Below are 23,053 nucleotides of genomic sequence, written 5' to 3' on the forward strand. Positions count from 1 at the left end.
TAGTCTGCTCACGTGACGTAAAACCAATAGAATCAGCAGTGCAGTGACTAAGAACAACAGCATTAGATATTTGTGCCCCGTGTTCAAACCCAATCTGAGGTTCTTTCTCCTTTCCTCTCGTTGTGAGGAAACTATATGATATCAACATCTTTTGTGACATCGCGGAACACAATGGAATTACTGACAAAAGGAATTAACATTACAGATTTTATGAAAAATAGATTTTATCATCACAAAACTTTTTTAATTAACAGTAAATCAAAATGAAAATATTTAAGTTGCAATAGTCCATCTTTTGCTTTCATTTTTACTCTTACTCTTCAAGAGAACCAGTGTATTCTCCGCAGTGATATCTATCACAAAAGCATTAAAAACGTAAACATTCGGAGCGCGCAAAGACATATACGCCACAGTCACACTTTTTAGTGTGGGTATCAATAAGAAATGTAACTCGATAGCGTTACTGAGTAGCTCGCGATCTGGTGATGATTTCTCGGCAAACCACGCTTTGCGAAACTACTTCTCGAAATCTGGAGACTGCAATTAATTATAAATAAAAACGTGTTTCTTAGTTGCAGTTCTCATACTTTCCATTTCCCTCTGCTGTTCGATGAGAATAGGTTCTTCTGTAATCACCAGTGTAATACTTCAACTGTCGGTAAAATTATACGTCGCAGGGTTATGAGAAGGGGATACACTTAGGCGGAGTTACCTTTAATGATCACGGCGGTATTCCGATTTCTTCTCAAAACAGACCATCGTGTAAGAATGGATGGCTGTAACCACCCCTTCAGTCAATAACGTACAGAAATGGCTCCATTTTTATGTAAGCACCCGGAAATCTTCGTCCAAAATCTGAATCACATGGCTGTTGCGTACGGATTCTAATACCGTCTCATTAAATGATTTACGTATTGTTCAGGATCAAATTTTCCACTGCTTTTTGGAGATCAAGAAAATTGGAAACGGCGAGGCTGTTTCAACTTCAAAGCTGGGATGTGAGTGTGACACCTCTGGTAGGATAACATCGCCGTTTAGAGGTGATAAAATAACGGATGTAGCTGTCGGCCAAATTAATCAGCTAACGCATCGTACACTGCCCATTGTGCACTGACACTTCCAGGAAAATAGTTTTCAACAGTTTTTATCTCATAAGAAGTCAGTGAAAATTTTTATATTCGGTTCTAACATGACGTAAAATAATTAATGAAACCGCATCAGACTGCTGTGTGCACATTGGCATCAACATCTGAAAAGCTCACAAAAGAAATCTATCAGTATTTGTAGAGTCCTGCTTGACACAGTCAATTCGCTTAAATATCTGGGCGTAACGATGCAAATCGATGTGAAATGGACGTGTATGTGAGGACTGTGAAGGCGATGGTCGACTTCGGTTTATTGGAAGAATTTTGGGGAAGTGTGGTTCACCTACAAAGGAGACCGCATATAGGACGCTGGTGCGATCTATTCTTCCGTGCTGCTCGAGAGTTTGAGATCCGTGCCAGGTCGAATTGAAGGAAGACATCGAAGCAAATCAAGGCGGGCTACTAGATTTGTTACCTTTAGGTTCGAATAACAGTGAAGTGTTACGGAGATGCTTCGGGAACTCAAATGGGAATCACTGGTGGGAGGGCGAAGTTCTTTTCGAGAAACACTATTGAGAAATGTTTCCCTGAGACATTTAAGCCTCTTTTTATTATCTGCTTCGATTACTATTGAGAAAATTTAGAAACCGGCAGTCGAACAATTCTACTGTCGTCAACGTACATTGCGCGTAAGGACCACGAAGATAGGATACGAGAAAGAGGCATTCAGACAGTTGTTTTCACCTCGCTCTGTTTCCGAGTGCAGAACGAAATGAAATGACTAGTACTGGTACAGGGTACCCTCCGCCACGCACCGTCCGGTGCCTTGCTGAGTATCTCTGTAGATGTATATTTACATAATCAGTTGCAGGCTCCAGCATTCGAAAAAAAGACTGGTTATACGTGATTTTCCTCACAATTATCACCGCACTGCGAGGTGTTTAGCGCCGTTAACGAGGCTGCCTTCCCTAATGATATTCAAATTAAAAAATGCGACTGTGGCGTATGTGCCTTCGCACGTTGTCGTGGTGCTCCGAACTTTCAGTGTTTTGTGGTAGATATTATCCTGAGGAATGTGCAGTTTCTATTGAACTATAAAAGTAAAAATCAGAGCAAAAATTGAAATATTCGTATTTATATTTCCAGTTGCTACTAATTACATAAGATTTGCGATGAAAAAATCTATTTTTAATAAAATTTTGAATGCTTACTTCTTTTGTCAGTTCCATTTTATATCACGAAGCCAAAAATATATTAAACTACACACTTCAACAAAAGAAAAAAGAAGTGTAACTTATTTGTCCGTCGCTGACATAGAAGACCGCAAACCTTCTTTCCGTCCCGTCTGGGCAAGCTGTGCAGTCACTAGAGCACATGTAAAGCTTACAGGGACAGGAGCAAATGCTAGCTACAATGAAGACGATAATTCGATTGTAATGCTGGCATTTTAATTGGATATCCCCCATAACTGACAAAATTTACAAAAAAATATGAATTTCCCTGTCCACCCACACCCTCTTGAGAATGGCACATTAACAATTTGCAATTACCCGCCCCTATTGCCGGCAGCTACGTTGATAAATACTCGTCACCTCGCAAGGATAACTACCAGATCAAGATTATTAGGTAAGTTGTTGGAAGTGGTTAAGCGTTGGTGAAAATCTCGCTTCTGAGCACACAAACAGCTCTAACCCCAGAACTCTGCACGGAACACGCGTTGGTGCAGTGCTGCGATACAGACCGTAGATCTCCCTTCGAAGACGATGGCCAAGACGCCGCCTCCAAGTCCGTACCGCTCGATGGCTGAAGGCTAAGTCCCCTCTCCACAATTCTCCCGGCTCCCACGCGTACGAAAACGCGGTGGAAGAATACTCGGTTTCGGCCAATTGCGAACGCTCTATCATCGCCAAAATCACTCCAACGGCATTTCTGAGATCTACCCAATGATGAAGTAGGTCATAATGCCCCTAGGCAAACGAAATTCCCGTCTTCGCCACGTGTTGCCCAGCACAGGTGGCTCCGGATGCCGGGCTATCCCCAAAAGCGCCGTATTGTCTCGCGTTTCCGGTGACCGCTACCTGCCGCCCACGGCGACCCGGCGAGCTAAGGCCATCTGCAGACTTTATATTCCACAATTCTCAAATTCCGACACTTTTCACCAACGCTTTAAGTTAGTGACTTAATTATGCAAACATGCAGGGAATACTGCTCGAGAGTGCCTCATACTTATCATAATTCAATAGAGTCATGATCTGATGCCGTTGCCAGTACCTTTATTATTAATCTTAATGTTGGTAAGCTAACGTGTAAGTGTCCACATCCTGCCACCTTATAGAAGCACAAAGCTGGATTTGAACACAGAGTACAAAAATTGAAAACTTAGCCATTGCACTACCGACTCACCACGGTTCATGCTGTAAAAGCAGACTTATGAGGTGATGTCGAATCTATGACAGTCATTTAATATGAAACTAGAGAGTATCGTCACCTAAGTCAAAATAAGTGTCCCTTTATTTTTACCCTGCCAAGTTTCGACTGTGTCAGAGAGCGACCTTTGTAGGCTTTCTCTTGTGAACCACGTATGGGCACAGGCACAATAAAATTGTGGGTTCTTGACTATGTCTGCTTTTTCTACTTCGTTATAAATTCAGTTACACTTAATTTTCTCGTGCACAAACAATTTTATAAAGGTCTTTTCTCGGCAGATTATTTCATCCTTTCGTCTAAAATTGTTGTAAATATGTCATCATTTCCATATGAATAACATACTGTAAATTTTATTTGTGCAATTTCTAACTTATATTGTGCAGGAAAGCGTTTCTGAAGAAGAGAAATTTGTTAACATCGAGTATAGATTTAAGTCTCAGGAAATCGTTTCTGAAAGTATTTGTATGGAGTGTAGCCATGTATGGGAGTGAAACGTGGACGATAAATAGTTTAGACAAGAAGAGAATAGAAGGTTTCGAAATGTGGTGCTACAGAAGAATGCTGAAGATTATGTGGGTAGATCACATAACTAATGAGGAGGTATTGAATAGAATTGGGGAGATGAGGAGTTTGTGGCACAACTTGACAAGAAGAAGGGACCGGTTGGTAGGACATGTTCTGAAGCATCTAGGGATCACAAATTTAGCATTGGAGGGCAGCGTGGAGGGTAAAAATCGTAGAGGGAGACCAAGAGATGAATACACTAAGCAGATTCAGAAGGATGTAGGTTGCAGTAAGTTCTGGGAGTCGAAGAAGCTTGCACAGGATAGAGTAGCATGGAGTGCTGCATCAAACCAGTCTCAGGACTGGAGACCATAACAACAACATTGTGCATTGTCAAATACCTACTTAATTCATATTTATTAGATAAAAATAACACAATTACCATTCATTGATATGAAAAGTCGTCGTTTTACGAGGGGCGTTCAGAAAGTAAGCTCCGATCGGTCGCGAAATGGAAACGACTATGAAAATCCGATAAAGCTTTGCACAGATGTGTTGGGTAGTGTCTCTAGTATAACCCCAGTTAGCATCACGTCGCTCTTCTCATTTCTGAGCTCGCAGTGAGTGCGTAAAGATGTCTAGAAAATAGTGTCTGCCGCCAAGTACGAGGGCCTGGTGAGAAATTTCGCCTGAAGCTATGCAGCTAACATTACATAACTGTCGTGCTGTTTCGTCTTCACGACAATTCTCAGCCGCATTCTGCAGGGGCAATGAAGATGCTCCTGCATCGTTTTCAAATGGAAATGTTAGATTACCCACAATACAGTCCGCAATTGTCTCCCCCTGAGTTTCATCTCTGCTCACATGAGCCGCTGTCTTTGAAGACAACATTTTGACACAGACAACGAGGTGTAGCCCAGCGTGGAGAATTGGCGGAAAGCACTGGCGGCTGCCTTCTATGAACGCTATGACAAAAGTCTAAGTCAGAACGGCGACTACGTAGAGAAGTAGCTGAAAGGTGTAGCTAATTGTTACAAGTAAAACATTTCTGATGTTCACTGTGGTTTCAATTTGGCAATCAATCGGAGCTTACTTTCTGAACAGGCCTCGTATATTGCTAAAACAAAGAAGTAACCAGCATTTGGGTAATTTTATCTCTCATCATCACATTGCTAATTATGAAACAAAATCTTCCAAAGGAGCGGAATCCTCTTATTAGCATCCAAAAATGTAAAAAGTGTTAACGACAGGACTTACCAGAATCCCAAAAGAAACTGTTATATATCAAGAAACAGGCAACACTACACAGATTTTAAAACAGTTCGTTTCTCTCTGAAGCAGTTACACTTCACCGCACATAGGCTACTCCCACTCTGAAAGGAATAAACTAGTCGCACCGCTTAGTGTCCCAAGCCGATTGTCGGAACACGTTCAATACCTCTGCACTTCATAAGACTCTTCGGAGAGGCCCGAGGTACAAGCCACGGCGGCGGCGCACTGCTTGCTGACGATATACGATCTCCAGCCGCCATCTGTCGCCCTTGTCCCATATCCAGCTAATAAAAACAGACCACCCGACCACTACTCGAGCTGTCTACCCCAGTGGAGACCCAGAAAACTAGCGCATGTCGGTAGTCCAATCTACGGAGGCATGTACGGAAATGTGTGTATATAATATCTAAATTAACGCTTGAGAAGATCTTAAAACAAAAATGCTAGATTTTCTCTATGCATTCATTCGATGTCATTTGTATTTGTTGTATTGCGAGCCTCCATTACGAACTCACCTTTTTGCTGGTAAGGTGCAATCTCTGCCAGAATAAAATGAGAAGGACCAATAATCACTTCATGGATTGCTACAGTTCGTTACTCATTGCTTTTGGCAACACATGTGCATTATACAGCGGACACTTCGATGTGTACGGCAAATAAAAAGACCTACAGATAATGCTTAGAGGAATCAAAATGATCCCTTTTTTCTTGCAAATCAGAATTTAGAGAGATGTGGCTACTTTCCTGTACCCCACAAACGACAAGTCGTAAGTACATGAAACTAACTAATTCATACGTAAAATGGTACAGTTATAAGGATTTAATGGACTTCCTTTTACTAAAAATGTCTTCTAGTGCAGATCGTATCATAATGTATACTGTAAGATGTAACCAATAAGGATGCATTACAAACAGTGAATCGTCAGGAAGCTCAGAATGTGGCCAGTGTACTATGAGCGTAATAGAGAACCACCACAATAAATAAATTTACAGTGTACTATTACGGATGATGTGTGTCTTTAAAAGACTATGTCTGGTCTTACAAAAACAGTAATAAATATTATACATATTATGAGAAATTATATCATTAACGATTCTGCAGTTGAAGCAAGCCTTTACAAAAAGACGCGAAAATATCTTTGGTTAGTAAATGTATGAAAATGATTTCTAAGTGCCTGAGCAGTAAACATGCAACTCTACAGAGGAGAAACGAGCTTCAGTCAGTTTAAACCAATTTTTTGTAGTAAGTTGAGTAAGCGGATCAAAATTGTACACACAGTTCTTAATCACAATGAAACTTAAAAAAGGTGAATGAAATACTAAAGTGTTTCTTCTGAATTGCTTCAGTTAAGATCACGTAAAAGGTCATCATATAGAACTACACACGGACGCGAAGTTAACAGATGTATGATAAGTGAATAATAAGGCAGCTAGCAGCGATCGACTGTAAAAAGCAAGCTGGATCTTTAACGTTCTGAATTTATTATCCGAATGAATGAGCCGTCTTACAGCAGCAGTTTGTCCTAGGTTTCTGTAACATTCGTGCACTGCGTGTGGTTCTGAAATAGCGCAAGTGAGCCCAAGTTTGTAGAACATTATAGAACAGATTCAAAACTGCAGACGTATACCATAAACACCAATTGTAGAATTATGGAACATATCACGTTCTCTCGTCTAATGAAATTTTCAGGGAACGAACTATTAGTTTGTACGAAACAAACTAATTTCTTAATAACGAATTATTCACTAACTGCAAGATATTTTGATAGTGAGCGCAAGTTAGTCCCGTGTTTCTAGGCTTAGTTTGTAGTACGGCTAATGTGCCGGCGCTACGCCAAAGGCTGGCCATCTGTGGATATTGGCGCATTTAACATCAGTTATAGAAGACCTAAGATATCTTATGCTTTCCTTCTTTTTATGTTCTAGTATGGCTCTGTATGATTCGATTCCGTTTCTGTGGGTGTTGATTTAGACTAAAAATACATACAGAAAAAAGTGAACTAATTAATCATCCAATACATTTTTGGATAGGACACATCGACATAAATTCGTAAATTTGAAAGTGTCCTATTAGAAAACGTCTTTCGAATCATTTTTCTTACGAGAGTTGTAAGTCGCTCGCGAAGTGCAAAGACTTTCAAAGTATTGTTTTCGTCTGCTAGGAAGGTCACAGTGTTTGATTATATATGTACGTGGTACTTTGGAACAGTAACTTTGTGACCAATCAGCCTACAGGGCGGTCGAGATCTGAGTTAGCGTAGCCTTGTGGACGAAGAGACAAGGCACACCTGAATTCCGCCGAATGCTGGGGTACTCACATTGCGTGGACGGTGCCTGCAGTTTTCATCATTCTACTGGTTCAAATTCGACGCCTTTGTCCAACGTTTCATTTCGGTGGCCGTTTCTACGCAGCAACATACAGCAGTGTATGGTTAAAACGATGCTTGCTAATGCACTTCAGTGTAAAATTTCAACCGTACATAAGTTTCGGGTTTAAAGGTGTGCCTTCTTCATAACCAAGGTTAAATTTCTTACTTCCAGTAAAAGTCTTTGTTCCATGTCAAAGCATCTACATCGGTTCTTCACTAACTCATTCGTGAACAAAGGTACGGTTTACGTTACTGTCCAACTTCTGTAGTATTATATGCAGCGATTAGACGTTATATTGGGTTTCTTCTACTCTGTTTATGATAACTGGTAGTGCTGTATTTAGTGTAATCCCATGGAGTACATATGTAGTTCCAGTACATAAATTTTCTTGCTTGTTCCTTGAATAATAATCGAAAATGGTTTCGAGTTCTCATAAATTGTTTTTCATCCCTAACACATAACTCATCAAGCCCTAGGGGTCAGACTCCCTGTGTTCACCTGTCCTTTGTTTAAAGTCGTAGTTCTACCTGCAGTGGAATCACTATTTAAACAAGTTGCCATCGGTAGATAATTTAGTTATTTCTTTGCGTACGTATTACAGTAAGTATAAGGTATGTCTCAGCTGCTGAGAACTTCGACACACACGCTGACCCTGAATATTTTAAGACTGACCGTTACAATTAACTCTTCTTGTAGTTAGATACAACGTGGAGTCTACCTATCCACTGCACGCACTCTCTGTGTAAGAGAGGATTTAGTATACTTTCAGCTTTGTTTAACATGTTTGGGCGTATTGTTCGTAAATACGTACTTGTTAAAACGTATATTCAAGCCCCCCTACATTTATGGAATAGGAGATTAGTTTTCAACGTCCTGTCGAGAACGAGTTCATTAGAGACGGAGCACAAGATCAGATTACGGAAGGATGGGGAAGGAAATCGGCCGTGCCCTTTAAAAGTAAACATTCCGCCATTTGCCTGAAGCGATTTAGGGGAATCACGGAAAACCTAGATCAGGATGGTAGGACGCAGATTTTAACGGTCGTCCTCCCGAATGCGAGTCCAACGTGCTAATCACTGCGCCACCTCGCACGATCCCATATATTTATCGTTGCGCTATGAAAGTTTTTCCTACCTCCAAATATCTCATACATAGAAGTCATGTCAGGTTATTTTTCATTCATGGGTCAACGTTTTGTATGTATAGGAGAATATTTTTAGGGATTAATATTGGCCGCGCGGGATTAGCCGAGCGGCCTAAGGCGCTGCAGTCATAGACTGTGCGGCTGGTCCCGGCGGAGGTTCGAGTCCTCCCTTGGGCATGGGTGTGTGTGTTTGTCCTTGGGATAATTTAGGTTAAATAGTGTGTAAGCTTAGTGACTGATGACCTTAACAGTTAAGTCCCATAAGATTTCACATACATTTGAACATTGATTAGTATTGACGTCACACCACTTATATTCTGAGATTAAATTTAGAAAGGAGTAGGAGTCTTTCAGTGCTATATAAGAATTCAGATGGGAACTAATCCGAATTAATGTTTTTCTGTAAATAATGGGATATTTAATGCTATCTATTATGTCAAATAAAATATTCACTGTGTTTAACACTGTTTTGAAGAAAATGTTATTAATTTAATTTCCTTTGCAAATTGATGCTACTGCACAGAACTGTAGAATTCCAGGGGAAACATGCCCCCTTAAATCTAAGATCAGGAGCAAAACATTCAAATAATATTGTACTCCTGCCCCGTAATTACGTCACCTATGGACATCTTAAAACAGGTACAGGCTTGTAAAACTAGACATTTATACACTTGTAACTGTGCTCTCGCGCTTCCTTGAGATTCGAGGCGCGCAACTTTCAGTTTATATGGCGTTTCTTTCTCGAGAACAACATATTGGATTCCGCTAGGAAGTCCTCGTCCAAGTCGCATATCAGATCCAATATTCCGTATATGCCTTTAACGCTGAATACCGAAAGACGAGAAGCGAAATACATTGTCCTTACGTCGTCGCCTGATATGTGAGGGAACGTTGCGTGATACAAACTCTCTCTTGTTCGATACCTGCACCACTGTACCTAAGACGAAGTTTTTTATCGTCTTCTGTTACATCGGTCGAAACATGTGCCGGCGGGAAAGCGACGAATGGCGATGGCAGCGAGAAGGACGTTCAGTTACATCTCCGTGCTTTCTTACGTTGTTACAGAAGCCTCGGTGAAGACTGACTCTCGCGTGGTTCTGTACTGTCCGAAAATAGTGCAGACGATTAACCGTAACAGCAGGTTATAATGCCTATCTGATTTCTGAGTTTCATGATGAAGTTTCTGCTTACTTCCTTACTCATTTCATCAATCAAAATGTCTGGCCAGTGATAGTGTGACAGTCTTAGCCACCGCCAAAGACCCTTTGTGTAGAAATAGGCTGAAACGGCACGGGCAACACGTGGTCTGGCGTTATCTTGTTGAAAGGTAAGGTACTGCCGCTGGAAGGGCTCAACAACTGGCTAATTCTCAGCATGAACTCTCGCACTTGCTCAGGTTTTGGTAAGACGGATATAGAGGAATTATGGGCAAAGTTTAAGCAGCCGAGAATTCGGGTTGTATGACCGTGGACCATGGAACTCTTCTATCCCTGACGTTTCGTCCAAACCTACGCTGGACATCTTCGGAGGTGCTCTTGGTGGTGCTGAGTCTTGCCGACTGACGATTCGGACGTCGAAGAACAGCCTAAATACCGTGGAAAGTGGGCGTGGTCTGGATTTCACGTGATATAGAGGTAAACATTGTGAAGCATAAAATATAACTATCGATCATAGTACATCAAAGATAAAAACTGAAGTCTTATGCACTATGACGAACTATTATCCACGGTTATAAAGAGAAGCCATCGAAATCTATAAACATGAGGATAATTTTAACAGAAAAGAAGAAGAAAATGAAACTCAGAGATATGTGGACAGTTGCGCTACAGAATCGATGAGAAGTTTTTATCTTTGAAGTACTATGATCGATAGTTATATTTTATCCTTGACAATGTTTATCTCTGTTATCACGTAAAATCCAGACCACGCCTACTTTCCACGGTATTTAGGCTGTTTTTCGACGTCCGACTCGTCAGTCTGCAAGACTCAGCGCAACCAGAAGCACCTCCGAAGATCTCCAACGTAGCTTTTGATGAAACGTCAGCGATAGAAGAGTTCCATGAACCACGGCCATACAACCCGGAAGAATTCTCAAATGTTTCAAATGGCTCTGAGCACTATGGGACTTAACATTGGAGGTCATCAGTCCCATAGAACTTAGAACTACTTAAACCTAACTAACCTAAGGACATCACACACATCCATGCAGCAGTCGTGCGGTTCAGGACTGAAGCGCCAAGAACCGCTCGGTCGCCGAGGCCGGCGAAGAATTCTCGGCAGCTGAAACATCCGTTCGTGAAAGCAAAAATGTTCAAACGTGTTTGAAATCTTATGGGACTTAACTGCTAAGCTCATCAGTCCCTAAGCTTACACACTACTTAACCTAAATTATCCTAAGGACAAACACACACACACACACACCCATGCCCGAGGGAGTACTCGAACCTCCGCCGGGATCAGCCGCACAGTCTTCGACTGCAGCGCCCATAGACCGCTCGGCTAATCGCGCGCGGTTTCGTGAAAGCCTTCATTGAAAGTTTAAACAGATCTTAAATCGTGGTCCGGAGAGTTACGTGCCTAGTAAGTCGATAAAGGATGGAAAAGACCCACCCACCAAGATTTAATAACGAAATTCAAAGGATGCTACGGAAGCAGGGGCTTTTGCACTCTCAGCTGCAAATGGAACACACAAATGACGACAACCAAAGGTTAGTAGAGATTCAGGCATACGTGAAAAAATCTATATGCGAAGCATACAACTACCACCGTCACACCTTAATAAAAGAGAACTCGAGGAAAATCTGGTGTTACGTAAAATCGCTGAGCGGGTCTAAGGCTTCCATTTCGTCCCTTATTGACCAGTCTGGCGTGGCAGTTGAAGATAGCAACCCGGAAGCCAAAGTTTTGAATTTCATTTGCAAGAAATCGTTCACACATGAGACTCGTATAAACATAGCGTCATTTGACCATCGGACAGCTTCTCGTATGGTCGACTTAGTAATAAGCATCCGTAGCGTAGAGAGAAAGATTTGAAGAAAATAAATCACCAGGTCCGGATGAAATTACTCTACGGCATTGGCTCTTTACCTAGCTTGCATTTGTCGTGAATCTCTCGCCCAGCACAAAATCCCAAGCGACTGGAAAATTACGCAGGTGACTCCAGTATATGAGAAAGCTAAAAGAACGTACCCGCAAAATTGCAGACCAATAACTCTAACTTATGTTTTCTACAGAAAGCTTGAACATATTCTCGGTTCAAATGTAATAAGTTTACTAGACACTAATAAGCTTATGTCCACGATCAGCGTAGTTTTGCATAGCATCGCTGGTGCGAAACTCATCATTCCCTTTTCTCACATGATGTACTGAGAGCCATGGATCAAGGGCAACAGACTACTTCCAAATTTCTAGATTTCCGGAAAGCATTTGACTCTGTGTTCCATTGCAGGCTCTTAACGAAGGCACGAATATATAGAATAAGTTCACAGATATGTGAGTGTCCTCGACGGCGAGGGTATCGTCAGGAGTGCTGGTGTGACGAATGGTAGCTAGCCCTAAATTTGGAAAAATGTAAGTTAATGCGGATGAGAAGGAAGATCGAACCTGAAACGTTCGGATACCGTATTAGTAGTGTCCTGCTTGACACAGTCAAGTCGTTTAAATATTTGGTCGTAACGTTCCAAATCGATGTGAAATGGAACAAGCACGCGATAACAGTGGTAGATAAGGCGAATGGTCGACTTCGGTTTATTGGGAGAATTTTAGGAAAGTGTGGTTCACCTGTAAAGGAGACAGCATGTAGGACGCTGGTGCGACCTATTCTTGCGTATTGCTCGAGTGTTTGGGATCCGTACCAGGTCGGACTGATGGAAGAATATCGAAGCACTTCGGAGGCGAGCTACTAGATTTGTTACCGGTACAGCACGCAAGGGTTACAGATTTGCTTCAGAAACTCATAAGGGAAACGCTGCAGAGAGGGCGACTTTCTTTTCGAGAAACTCTATTGAGAAATTTAGAGAACTGGATTTGAAGGTGATTGCCGAACGATTCTATTGCCGCCAACATACTTTGCGTGTAAGCACTGCGAAGGTAAGATACGAGAAATTAGTGTTCATGCGGAGGCATGTTGACGGTCTTTTTTCCCTCACTCTACTTGTAAGTGGAACAGGAAAGGAAATGACTAGTACTGCTACAGGGTACACTCAGCCGCGCACCGTACGCTGGCTTGCAGTGATCTATGTAGATGTAGAAGTAGAAACGGAAAATGTGAATGACCTGAATGTAGGGAAGGTGTTTTGAAACTTAAAAAGAAATTTTTGTGAAGAGGAGGAAGGATAGGGAGCTACAAAATTGCACTACTTTTAGGAAAGGCTTCGCGTCTTTTCATATATGGTGATTTAATAAATGAACACTTTGTAGTTGCTGCCAAGCGTCTGTATTCATGTCACGTGGGGCCATTGTCAAACATGACAATCGTCTGTCCCACACTGGTTACGAAAGACGAAATTCAGAGACACTTTGCAAGATCTTTGTGAAATTTTTGTTGTATATTCTTTAGCGCTCTATGAACATTTGATGTCACAGGCACATAGCTGCATGTGACATTCTTGCCAGTGGTAAAGGAAGTGTGGAAAATGTAGGTTTGTCAAGGACGTCGTTAGTTCATGTGTCTACAGACGGAGTGCAAGTTATGTTGGGACGCAAACCATGATTCGCAATGCAAGTGAATGGGAAAATAAAAAAAATATTCGAATTCCCTATTCGCGCTGATATGAACCTTGAAATATCTGAAAAGCAGCACGTAGCTTAAAACCACTCAAGATTTCTCCAGGCATTTGCCTCGGGATCGATTTCCTTGTTTACGCTTGTCTCCATGCTTATTCTGGTTATGAGGGGGGGGAGGGGTCACACTGCTCGTTGCTCACCAACTTACTCTCACGTTTGAGGTTTTGCTGTGAAGCGATGGGATATGCGAAGCAGAAGTGATAGTCTTGAGTATTCAGTATGGCAGTCCATATCACCATGCCAGGTGCTGCAACCGAATGACGATGACGAATTCAATATGGCAACGCTCTTTCTAATCGGAGACTGCACAGACGGATACGTTCCACTTGATACTGCACGGAGAGCCGGGAAGTATCTCAAAAGGCGACTTGGTAGCACTCCTGTGACCAGTATTGTCCTTGGGCGCCATGCTATCAGCCCTCATGATCCGAACGTCATCGCGCTGTCCCTGTGGACACTTCTTTAGCTCCAATCAAACCATTTTTGGACCAAAGGTACTTGACGTGGATGTGTGGTTATAAACAGCTGAGAGAAAAAGGTGTCCGCACTCTCGAGCGCTAGTCGCTTAGGACCGTTGACATCTTGTATGGAGTTGAGTACAGTCTTTTGAACTGATCGATCATATATTCGCCTTCCAGACCTTGGATTTTAAGCAGCTGGAGGTGCAGAGTCATGGAAGGACAATAAACAGCTGTCTCCATGTGCCATGATCCTGACGCTGTCAAACATTGACACATCTCGGAATATGCTCCTGCTTACGTCTTGTCCCGTCCAAATGTCTTCAGGTTCCGCATTCCCCCTGTTATTCATGCATTCTAGTCGTTCCTACGTGTAAATCTTTACCGTCTTGGTGGCGATCTCCAGGCCCACATTTTCTGAGGGATTCTATCCCCACCCATTCCTTATATGTGACCACACCATTCTAGTTGTTTCATTTCAACCAAATATTTCATCGTTCGGCTTATGCTTCATTCCTTACCCTGTTCATTATTAAGGTTTTGCAAAACCTCCAAATATTGTGATTTTTTAAAAATTTGGAGCAGTTATTTTCAGTACCACTATTTTTATTCAATGCCCTCAAAACATAATGAGTTATTACTCATTATTTTTAGTACTGTTGCATAGTCTCAAAATTAATGTTGCACCTGAGCCATTATTCTGTCGTTTCTGTAAATGAGTCTTCTAACAGAGATCTAATTTTATTTCAAGCCACTCTGTTGGCGCTAATATTTGTGAAGATTCTTTGTTTTTGTTCTGCATAGTGCTTGCAATAGAATGTTAGTACTAGAAGGATCGTAATAATAAATGGCAATATATACAACGTCCAGCAGAAGACATTAGTTTCTCTACTAACCACGATTTTACCGTCTGTCATAACTTTACAAGCTGCTGATATTGTAGTCGTTGTCATCATCGTCAGTAAACAGGCTGGTTTCATATACAGCGTAACCCAAATGTGCGTTAACATTTTAAAATTCAGTACTTCACGCAATAGCGTAGGTAGAGAGACAAAATTTGACACACATGCTTGAAATGACTTAGAGCGTTATTGAAACCGAAAACGTGGACAAAATGACCAGGAAATGGCACTTCATACGATAGAAAAGCAATAATTAGCAAAACAATTGAGTTTTAACAAAGACCGTGTTCATTATAATAAATGCTCAACATGTCGGCGTTTATTCATCAACAATACCTGTAGTTGCGGGACAATGTTTTGAACAGCACTGTACAGCATATCAGTAGGTGTGGTGAGAAATTATCGTCGGATGTTGTCTTTTAGCATCCGTACTGAGGGTGGACAATCGCGGTAGACTTGCGACTTCAAGTAACCTCACAACCACTTATCATGCGGATTACGGGACTGGGGAACTAGGGAGCCAAGCACGATGAACGTGCCGGCTCAGCACGCGACCCTCACTAAACAATGTGAGCAAGAGATCTTTCACGCGTGTAGCAATGTCGGGAGACACGCCATCCTGCATAAAGTCGAACCTTCTTACAGATGGTTATCAAACACCTAGGGATGATCTACCCACAGCTCATTTTGTACAATATTCTCAAGCGGCGTCATTGCCGTGTTGCTGTCCAGCGCCATCTGCTGGCCAGTTTTTGCATTCGTTTTTGTTTTCAAAAGAACCCCATGTCATTTCAGGAATGTGTGTCAATCGTTACCTCTTTACCGCCATTATTCCGTGAGTTACTGCATTTTCAAATGTCAACGGACTTTTGAGTCACCCTGTACATCTGGCGCTAATCTGTCTTGTACAATTCTCACGTGCGTAATTGCGGCGCCCTACAGCTACAATCTTCTTACTCTATTCAAGCTTTGGTCTCTCTTTACAATTTCTACCGTCCGCATTTCCCCTGATTATCAATTTGATTAGTCCTTGCTACGTTACGATATTTCATATCAAACTCTCTTTTCTTTTCATCAAGTCCTGCCATAAAGCTATTTTCTCTCTAGCTCTATTCTGTACCTCTTCATGAGTTACATGTTCTACCCATCTAGGCCTACTCTTCAGCATTCTTCCGTAGTATCACATTTCAGCATTTCACAGGGAGCTATTCTGTATCTGTCTGTACTGTTTATCATCCACAATTCACGTATCTACAATGCTACCCTAGACAAATACTGCCAGAAAAGGGTAATCTACATGTTACAGCCTCTCTATTTGTCCCATCGTCTGTTGTTTTACAGCGCACGTAGCAAGACTCGTTCGTTACTTCCAGAATCTCAATTGCTAATCAGATTCCGTCAGCGTCAACAGACTTAAACGACTACGCCCACTACTGCTGGTTAAATTTTGTTTATGTTGTTCTTACAAACACTTTCGAGGACACTAACCATTTCTTTCAAATGATCTTGAAAGTCTTTTACATCTCTCACAGATTTACAATGTCACCAAAAGAGCTAGGACATTCTTTTCTTCTACCTCTACTTTCATTCCCTTTTCTAGTATCTCCTTAACTTCATTTAATACGAGGCCTGTCCAGAAAGTAAGTTACGATTGATCGCGAAATGAAAACCACAGTGAATATCAGAAATGTTTTATTTGTAACAGTTAGCTGCGCCTTCCAGCTAGTTCTCTACGTAGTCGCCGTTCTGACTTAGACATTTGTCTTAGCGTTGTACGAACTTTTCAATACCCTCATCATAGAAGGCAGCCGCAAGTGCTTTCCGCCAATTCTCCACGCTGGCCTACAGCTCGTTTTCTGTGCCAAAATGTTGTCTTCTTAGACAGAGGTTCATGTGACCAGAGATGAAACTCGGAGAGAGACAATTACGGGCTGTATTGTGGGTAATCAAACATTTCCAATTGAAAACGATGCAGGAGCATCTTCATTGCCCCTGCAGAATGCGGCTCAGAATTATCTTGAAGAAGAAACAGCACGACAGTTATGTAATGTTGGCTGCATAGTTTCAGGCGAAATTTCTCACCAGGCCCTCGTACTTGGCGGGAGACACTATTTTCTATACGTCTTTACGCGCTCATTGTGAGCTCATAAATGAGAAGAGCGACGCGATGCTATCTGGGGTCATACTAGAGACACTGCCCAACACGCCTGTGCAAATCTTTATCGGATTTTCATAGTCGTTTCCATTTTGCGACCGATCGGAACTTACTTTCTGGACGCCCCTCGTATTTACTCAGTGCGCACACTGAATAATATCGAGGGATAGGCTGCAATCTAGCACCACTCTTCTCTTATTTTAGCCCTAATAAGCCTTATCATATCGTAAGCAACTGTTATTCATTCGTAACAGACTCTTATAACCCTCTCTTTCCTGGAGTTTATGCCGTATAAGAGGTCCGCTGTTTATTTAATTTGACATATTTATTTTATCTATGTGGCTTGATGCTCTGCCTGACACCGCAGTCGACAGTTAATTTCATTCCGATTTAGTTGACACTTGATGTTTACGGTTCTACGTTTAGTTGTAGCGTTGTTGCGACAAGTTTTGTCTCCCGGCAACCGCCACAGCGCTTTACTTTCTGCGCCGATAGGGATACATTGTAAGGCCTCTCTGTCTCCCTCAAAAATCAGATAAAATTCTGATTTTCGGGAATGATCTCGATCATTATAGTGCCTATAAATTTGTGTCAATTAGTATCACAGATAAGAGTTTTCTACGTAAGCGACATTTTCGTGTCCGTAAAAGTTTCATACTTGAGAACTCACTGAATCAATAATAAGCGCAGTGGAAGCGGTGACGCAATGGGAGCTGATCATGCCAGGTAACCTACCTGATCGAAAGTATCCAGACATTAATATGGGGTGTGTCCACCCTTCGTGTTTACAACGGCTTGAGCACTGCTGCGGTCACTTTCAGGGTGGTGTCTGGAGGAAAGGAAAGCTATTACTCCTCAGATCCGAAACGAGAGGAGGAAGTGACTTGGCCGCTGTGGCCAGCAGCGAATTCTTCTAACATGTTCCACCTGGTTGAGGTCGGGACTCTGAACAGGTCAGTCCACTTCAAGAATGTTGTTCTCCACAAACTATTGCCTCAGCTTTGTGTGGATTGTACATAAAGTGTAACAGACAGCCAACCTGTAGCACACAACTTTTTTAAAAAACACATTAACCAGTTACCTAGAAAAAAATATAAGGTACAGGTAAAATACATGAAAATAGTTACATATGTGAAAATTCTCAGGATAAATTCTAGAGTACAATTCCACTCATCGGCTTTGAGCAATGACGTCATACCTAAGGCAAAGACGCTACGTATAATCAATCTATGAAAGCAACGGGTCATATTCGTAGACAAAATTACAATCACGTTCACGCAGTTGTTTACTTAGACGTGAATTACATCGAAACGAACTGGAGATAACGAAAACAATTAAGAACAAGAATTAAAAACAAATTTTCATTTCTGGTAAGAAGTATTCTAATTTATGCTACTACAAAAGCACAGAGAACCTTTAAATTGCGTTACAGAAAAGCACATGGTGAAATCATACGGTTATAAAATACCGTTAATTTTATATAAATGCTTGAATCTAACAGGAGAAGCGCAGGAAAGTTGGGATTTTGAGTGGGGAGAAACTACAATGTATCAGAGAAACGAGAAAACTAAATGAATCACAACAAATACGAAATAGTGCCATGAAATGTGGAGAAACCGACACACTAAATTCTAAAATAAAAACCAGTACTTGACAAACGAATATCTACAAAAAAAATAAAGACTATTGGAATCGATAACTAGAATAAACCTCTGTAGGTAAATTCCACTTACAGATTCCAACCGCTCCATGATTCAAATGTAAACTATTTTTGCGGTTATATGCACTGAAACGTAATATCATTTCTACATTTGTAATTGCTCTCTAAAACTACTGCGGTGTATAACAAAAACTGCACTAGGTAACTAGAACTGACCTATATAGGTCAATTCTAGTTACGGATTCCAATATTAGTAACTTTTTTGCAGTAGTTCAGAGGGCAATTAAAATGCAGAAATTATTTTAGCCTATATCTTAATACACACATTTGTTGAAAAAACGATCTAATTAATGAATCATCGACTGGTTGGAATCGATAATTAGAACTGGCCTATATGGGAGCTCAGTTCTAGATACCAATTCCTGCTTTTCAATGGTTCATAATTTTGGACATTTTTGCAGTAAATCTGTGGACTACGTTTTCGTAGAATTTCTTATTGGTCTCAGAACTACTACGAAACCTAATAAGTATTGTAGGTACAGCTTCCAAATTTTTCTCTTTCTCATAGTAATGAAGACAGTAATACCATATGCAGAAATCTTGTAACACTCTAGTGTGCACACTTGTTGTTAAGACGATCTAAATAACGAACCGTGGAATGGTTGGAATTAACCTATATAGGTCGGTTAAAATAACCGATTTCAATATTTGTTAGACCCTACTTTTTGTCGAATTTCGTTCTTGTGTAGATTTAACAATTAGTATTAAAAGTTAACTCTGATTCATGGTATTATGACTTCATCATGCGCTATACTATACCGGGTTTAAAGGTTCTCTGTGCTTTTCTTACCCGCATAAATTACGATAATTATTTTTTTCAGACATGTATACTCCTCTTTTTCTATTCTTATGTATTTTCGTTACCTTCAGTTTTTGTCAGTACAATTTGTGGATCGGTAATTAATCACGTGAACTTTGTAATTTTATCGTACGCTACATTCGGCAGTTTATGAAAAGAGAACCACTTGTATCAATATCAAGAGCTCAGATGGAAACCCAGTTCTAAGCAAAGAAGGGAAAGCAGAAAGGTGGAAGGAGTATATAGAGAGTCTATACAAGGGCGATGTACTTGAGGACAATATTATGGAAATGGAAGAGGATGTAGATGAAGATGAAATGGGAGATATGATACTGCGTGAAGATTTAGACAGAGCACTGAAGGACCTGAGTGGAAACAAGGCCCCCGGAGTAGACAACATTCCATTAGAACGACTGACGGCCTTGGGAGAGCCAGTCCTGACAAAACTCTACCATCTGGTGAGCAAGATGTATGAGACAGGCGAAATACCCTCAGACTTCAAGAAGAATATCATAATCCCAATCCCAAAGAGAGCAGGTGTTGACAGATGTGAAAATTACCGAACTATCAGCTTAATAAGTCACGGCTGCAAAATACTAACGCGAATTCTTTACAGACGAATGGAAAAACTAGTAGAAGCCGATCTTGGGGAAGATCAGTTTGGCTTCCGTAGAAATGTTGGAACACGTGAGGCAATACTGACCCTACGGCTTATCTTAGAAGCTAGTTTAAGGAAAGGCAAACCTACGTTTCTAGCATTTGTAGACTCAGAGAAAGCTTTTGACAATGTTGACTGGAATACTCTCTTTCAAATTCTGAAGGTGGCAGGGGTAAAATATAGGGAGCGAAAGGCTATTTACAATTTGTATAGAAACCAAATGGCAGTTATAACAGTTGAGGGGCATGAAAGGGAAGCAGTCGTTGGGAAGGAAGTGAGACAGGGTTGTAGCCTCTCCCCGATGTTATTCAATCTGTATATTGAGCAATCAGTGAAGGAAATTAAAGAAAAATTAGGAGTAGGAATTAAAATCCATGGAGAAGAAATAAGAACTTTGAGGTTCACCGATGACATTGTAATTCTGTCAGAGACAGCAAAGGACTTGGAAGAGCAGTTGAACGGAATGGATGGTGTCTTGAAGGGAGGATATAAGATGAACATCAACAAAAGCAAAACGAGGATAATGGAATGTAGTCGAATTAACTCGGGTGATGTTGAGGGAATTAGATTAGGAAATGAGGCACTTAAAGTAGTAAAGGAGTTTTGCTATTTGGGGAGCAAAATAACTGATGATGGTCGAAGTAGAGAGGATATAAAATGTAGACTGGCAATGGGAAGGAAAGCGTTTCTGAAGAAGAGAAATTTGTTAACATCGAGTATTGATTTAAGTGTTAGGAAGTCGTTTCTGAAAGTATTTGTATGGAGTGTAGCCATGTATGGAAGTGAAACGTGGACGATAAACAGTTTAGACAAGAAGAGAATAGAAGCTTTCGAAATGTGGTGCTACAGAAGAATGCTGAAGATTAGATGGGTAGATCACATAACTAATGAGGAGGTGTTGAATAGGATTGGGGAGAAGAGAAGTTTGTGGCACAACTTGACTAGAAGAAGGTATGGGTTGGTAGGACATGTTCTGAGGCATCAAGGGATCACCAATTTAGTATTGGAGGGCAGCGTGGAGGGTAAAAATCGTAGAGGGAGACCAAGAGATGAATACACCTAGCAGATTCAGAAGGATGTAGGTTGCAGTAGGTACTGGGAGATGAAGAAGCTTGCACAGGATAGAGTAGCATGGAGAGCTGCATCAAACCAGTCTCAGGACTGAAGACCACAACAACAACAACAACAACAACATGAATATGATGAGTCGCTATCAGAGTTTGCCTCTATGTAGTTTCTCTGCCTTAGGTATGATGTCATTTCTCAAAGCCGACGTGAGGAATTGACCCAATTCTAGAGTAAAACCCAGAAACTTGTACTAACGTGAACTCGCATGACAACTTTAATTCTGTACCATTTCTTGGAACTGTCTCTTACAGAATACAGCGTCTTTTGCAAAACAAATATGATTACAAAGTATCTTTTCCCACCAGTAATTCTCTAAAAAATAATCTTATTCGCAATCTGGATTCAACACGGACTCATTTGCCAAAGTCAGGGGTTTATGTAGGTTAATTCTTACAAAGAAGACAACAGCAACCAGCCACTATTAATACTTCTATTTATTTAAGTAAATAGCACCGTTACCGGTTTCGAAATGGCATGTACATCATCAGACGGCTGTCCACATGATTTTCAAGATACACTTTACATTATCGTTCGTTTTCAATTTTCATTATTCCACTGTGGCGAAGTATTTTTGGTGTGTTGTTGCCCTACGGTGGAAAACAGTTTTAGAGGGCAATGAAAATATTTCATCGTTTGGAGGTTAGTTATTTTCACATAGGGTGCTTCTAACACTGTTTTCTACCGTAGGGCAGCAACACACCAAAAATACTTCGCCACAGTGGAATAATAAAAATCGAAAACGGACGATAATGTAAAGTGTATCTTGAAAATCATGTGAACAGCCGTCTGATGATGAACTTGCCATTTCGAAACCGGTAACGGCGCTATTTACCTAAATAAATAGCAGTATTAATAAGTGGCTGGTTGTTGTTTTCTTCTTTGTAAGAATTAACCTACATTAATTGTACACAGCCGCGGTCTCACCATGTCAGTTTTAGACAAAATAGCAGAGTCAGGAGTTTACAAAATCGTCTGTGACTCTTGTCCGGTCTATTACATAGGGCAAACTGGGCGAGCTACAGCTGTAAGATTTAGAGAACATCTTCAAGGAAGAAGGGGTACTAATGCTCATAATTCATCCATGGCTGACCACTTGTTAATCACAGTCCACAAAACCAAGGAAGTGCAAGATGTCAGTATCCTACAGTCCGAGAAACAGGTTTCTGACTCGATATCCTTGAGAAGCTGGAAATTTTCAAACACCTGTCGCTTAAAGACGATCAATTGCAGTTGCGTACTAAAAACTTCTTTCAAGGTTTAGAGTTGTTATTTAGAACCGCCTGATTTTTGGAATTTTCCTGACAGTAGCGTCGGGAAAGTCCGTTTCCCTTATTCAACTGTCATTATCTGTCTTCTCCTTTATTTAAAACTGCCTGCAAAAAGGATGATTTACTGTTTTCGAACTTTCGTATTGCCTATTATCTGGGTACTATATGTCACTAATGTATACCTACAGCCATGTAATTTTACTCTTATCGTAGATGTTTATAAGTTTGTCGTTTGGTTACTAGATGGCACTACTAATCCTCCTGTCCATCTCATGGCAGTGTCGGCTTACATGCCGTTTAGTCTGGTATCTCTTGCACTGTGTATGTGCCGGCTTTAGCCAGCTGCAACAGTTAACTTGTGTCGCCGCTTGCAAAAAA

This window comes from Schistocerca serialis, chromosome 8, assembly GCF_023864345.2.
Source record: "Schistocerca serialis cubense isolate TAMUIC-IGC-003099 chromosome 8, iqSchSeri2.2, whole genome shotgun sequence".
In the NCBI taxonomy this organism is placed as follows: Eukaryota; Metazoa; Arthropoda; class Insecta; order Orthoptera; family Acrididae; genus Schistocerca; species Schistocerca serialis.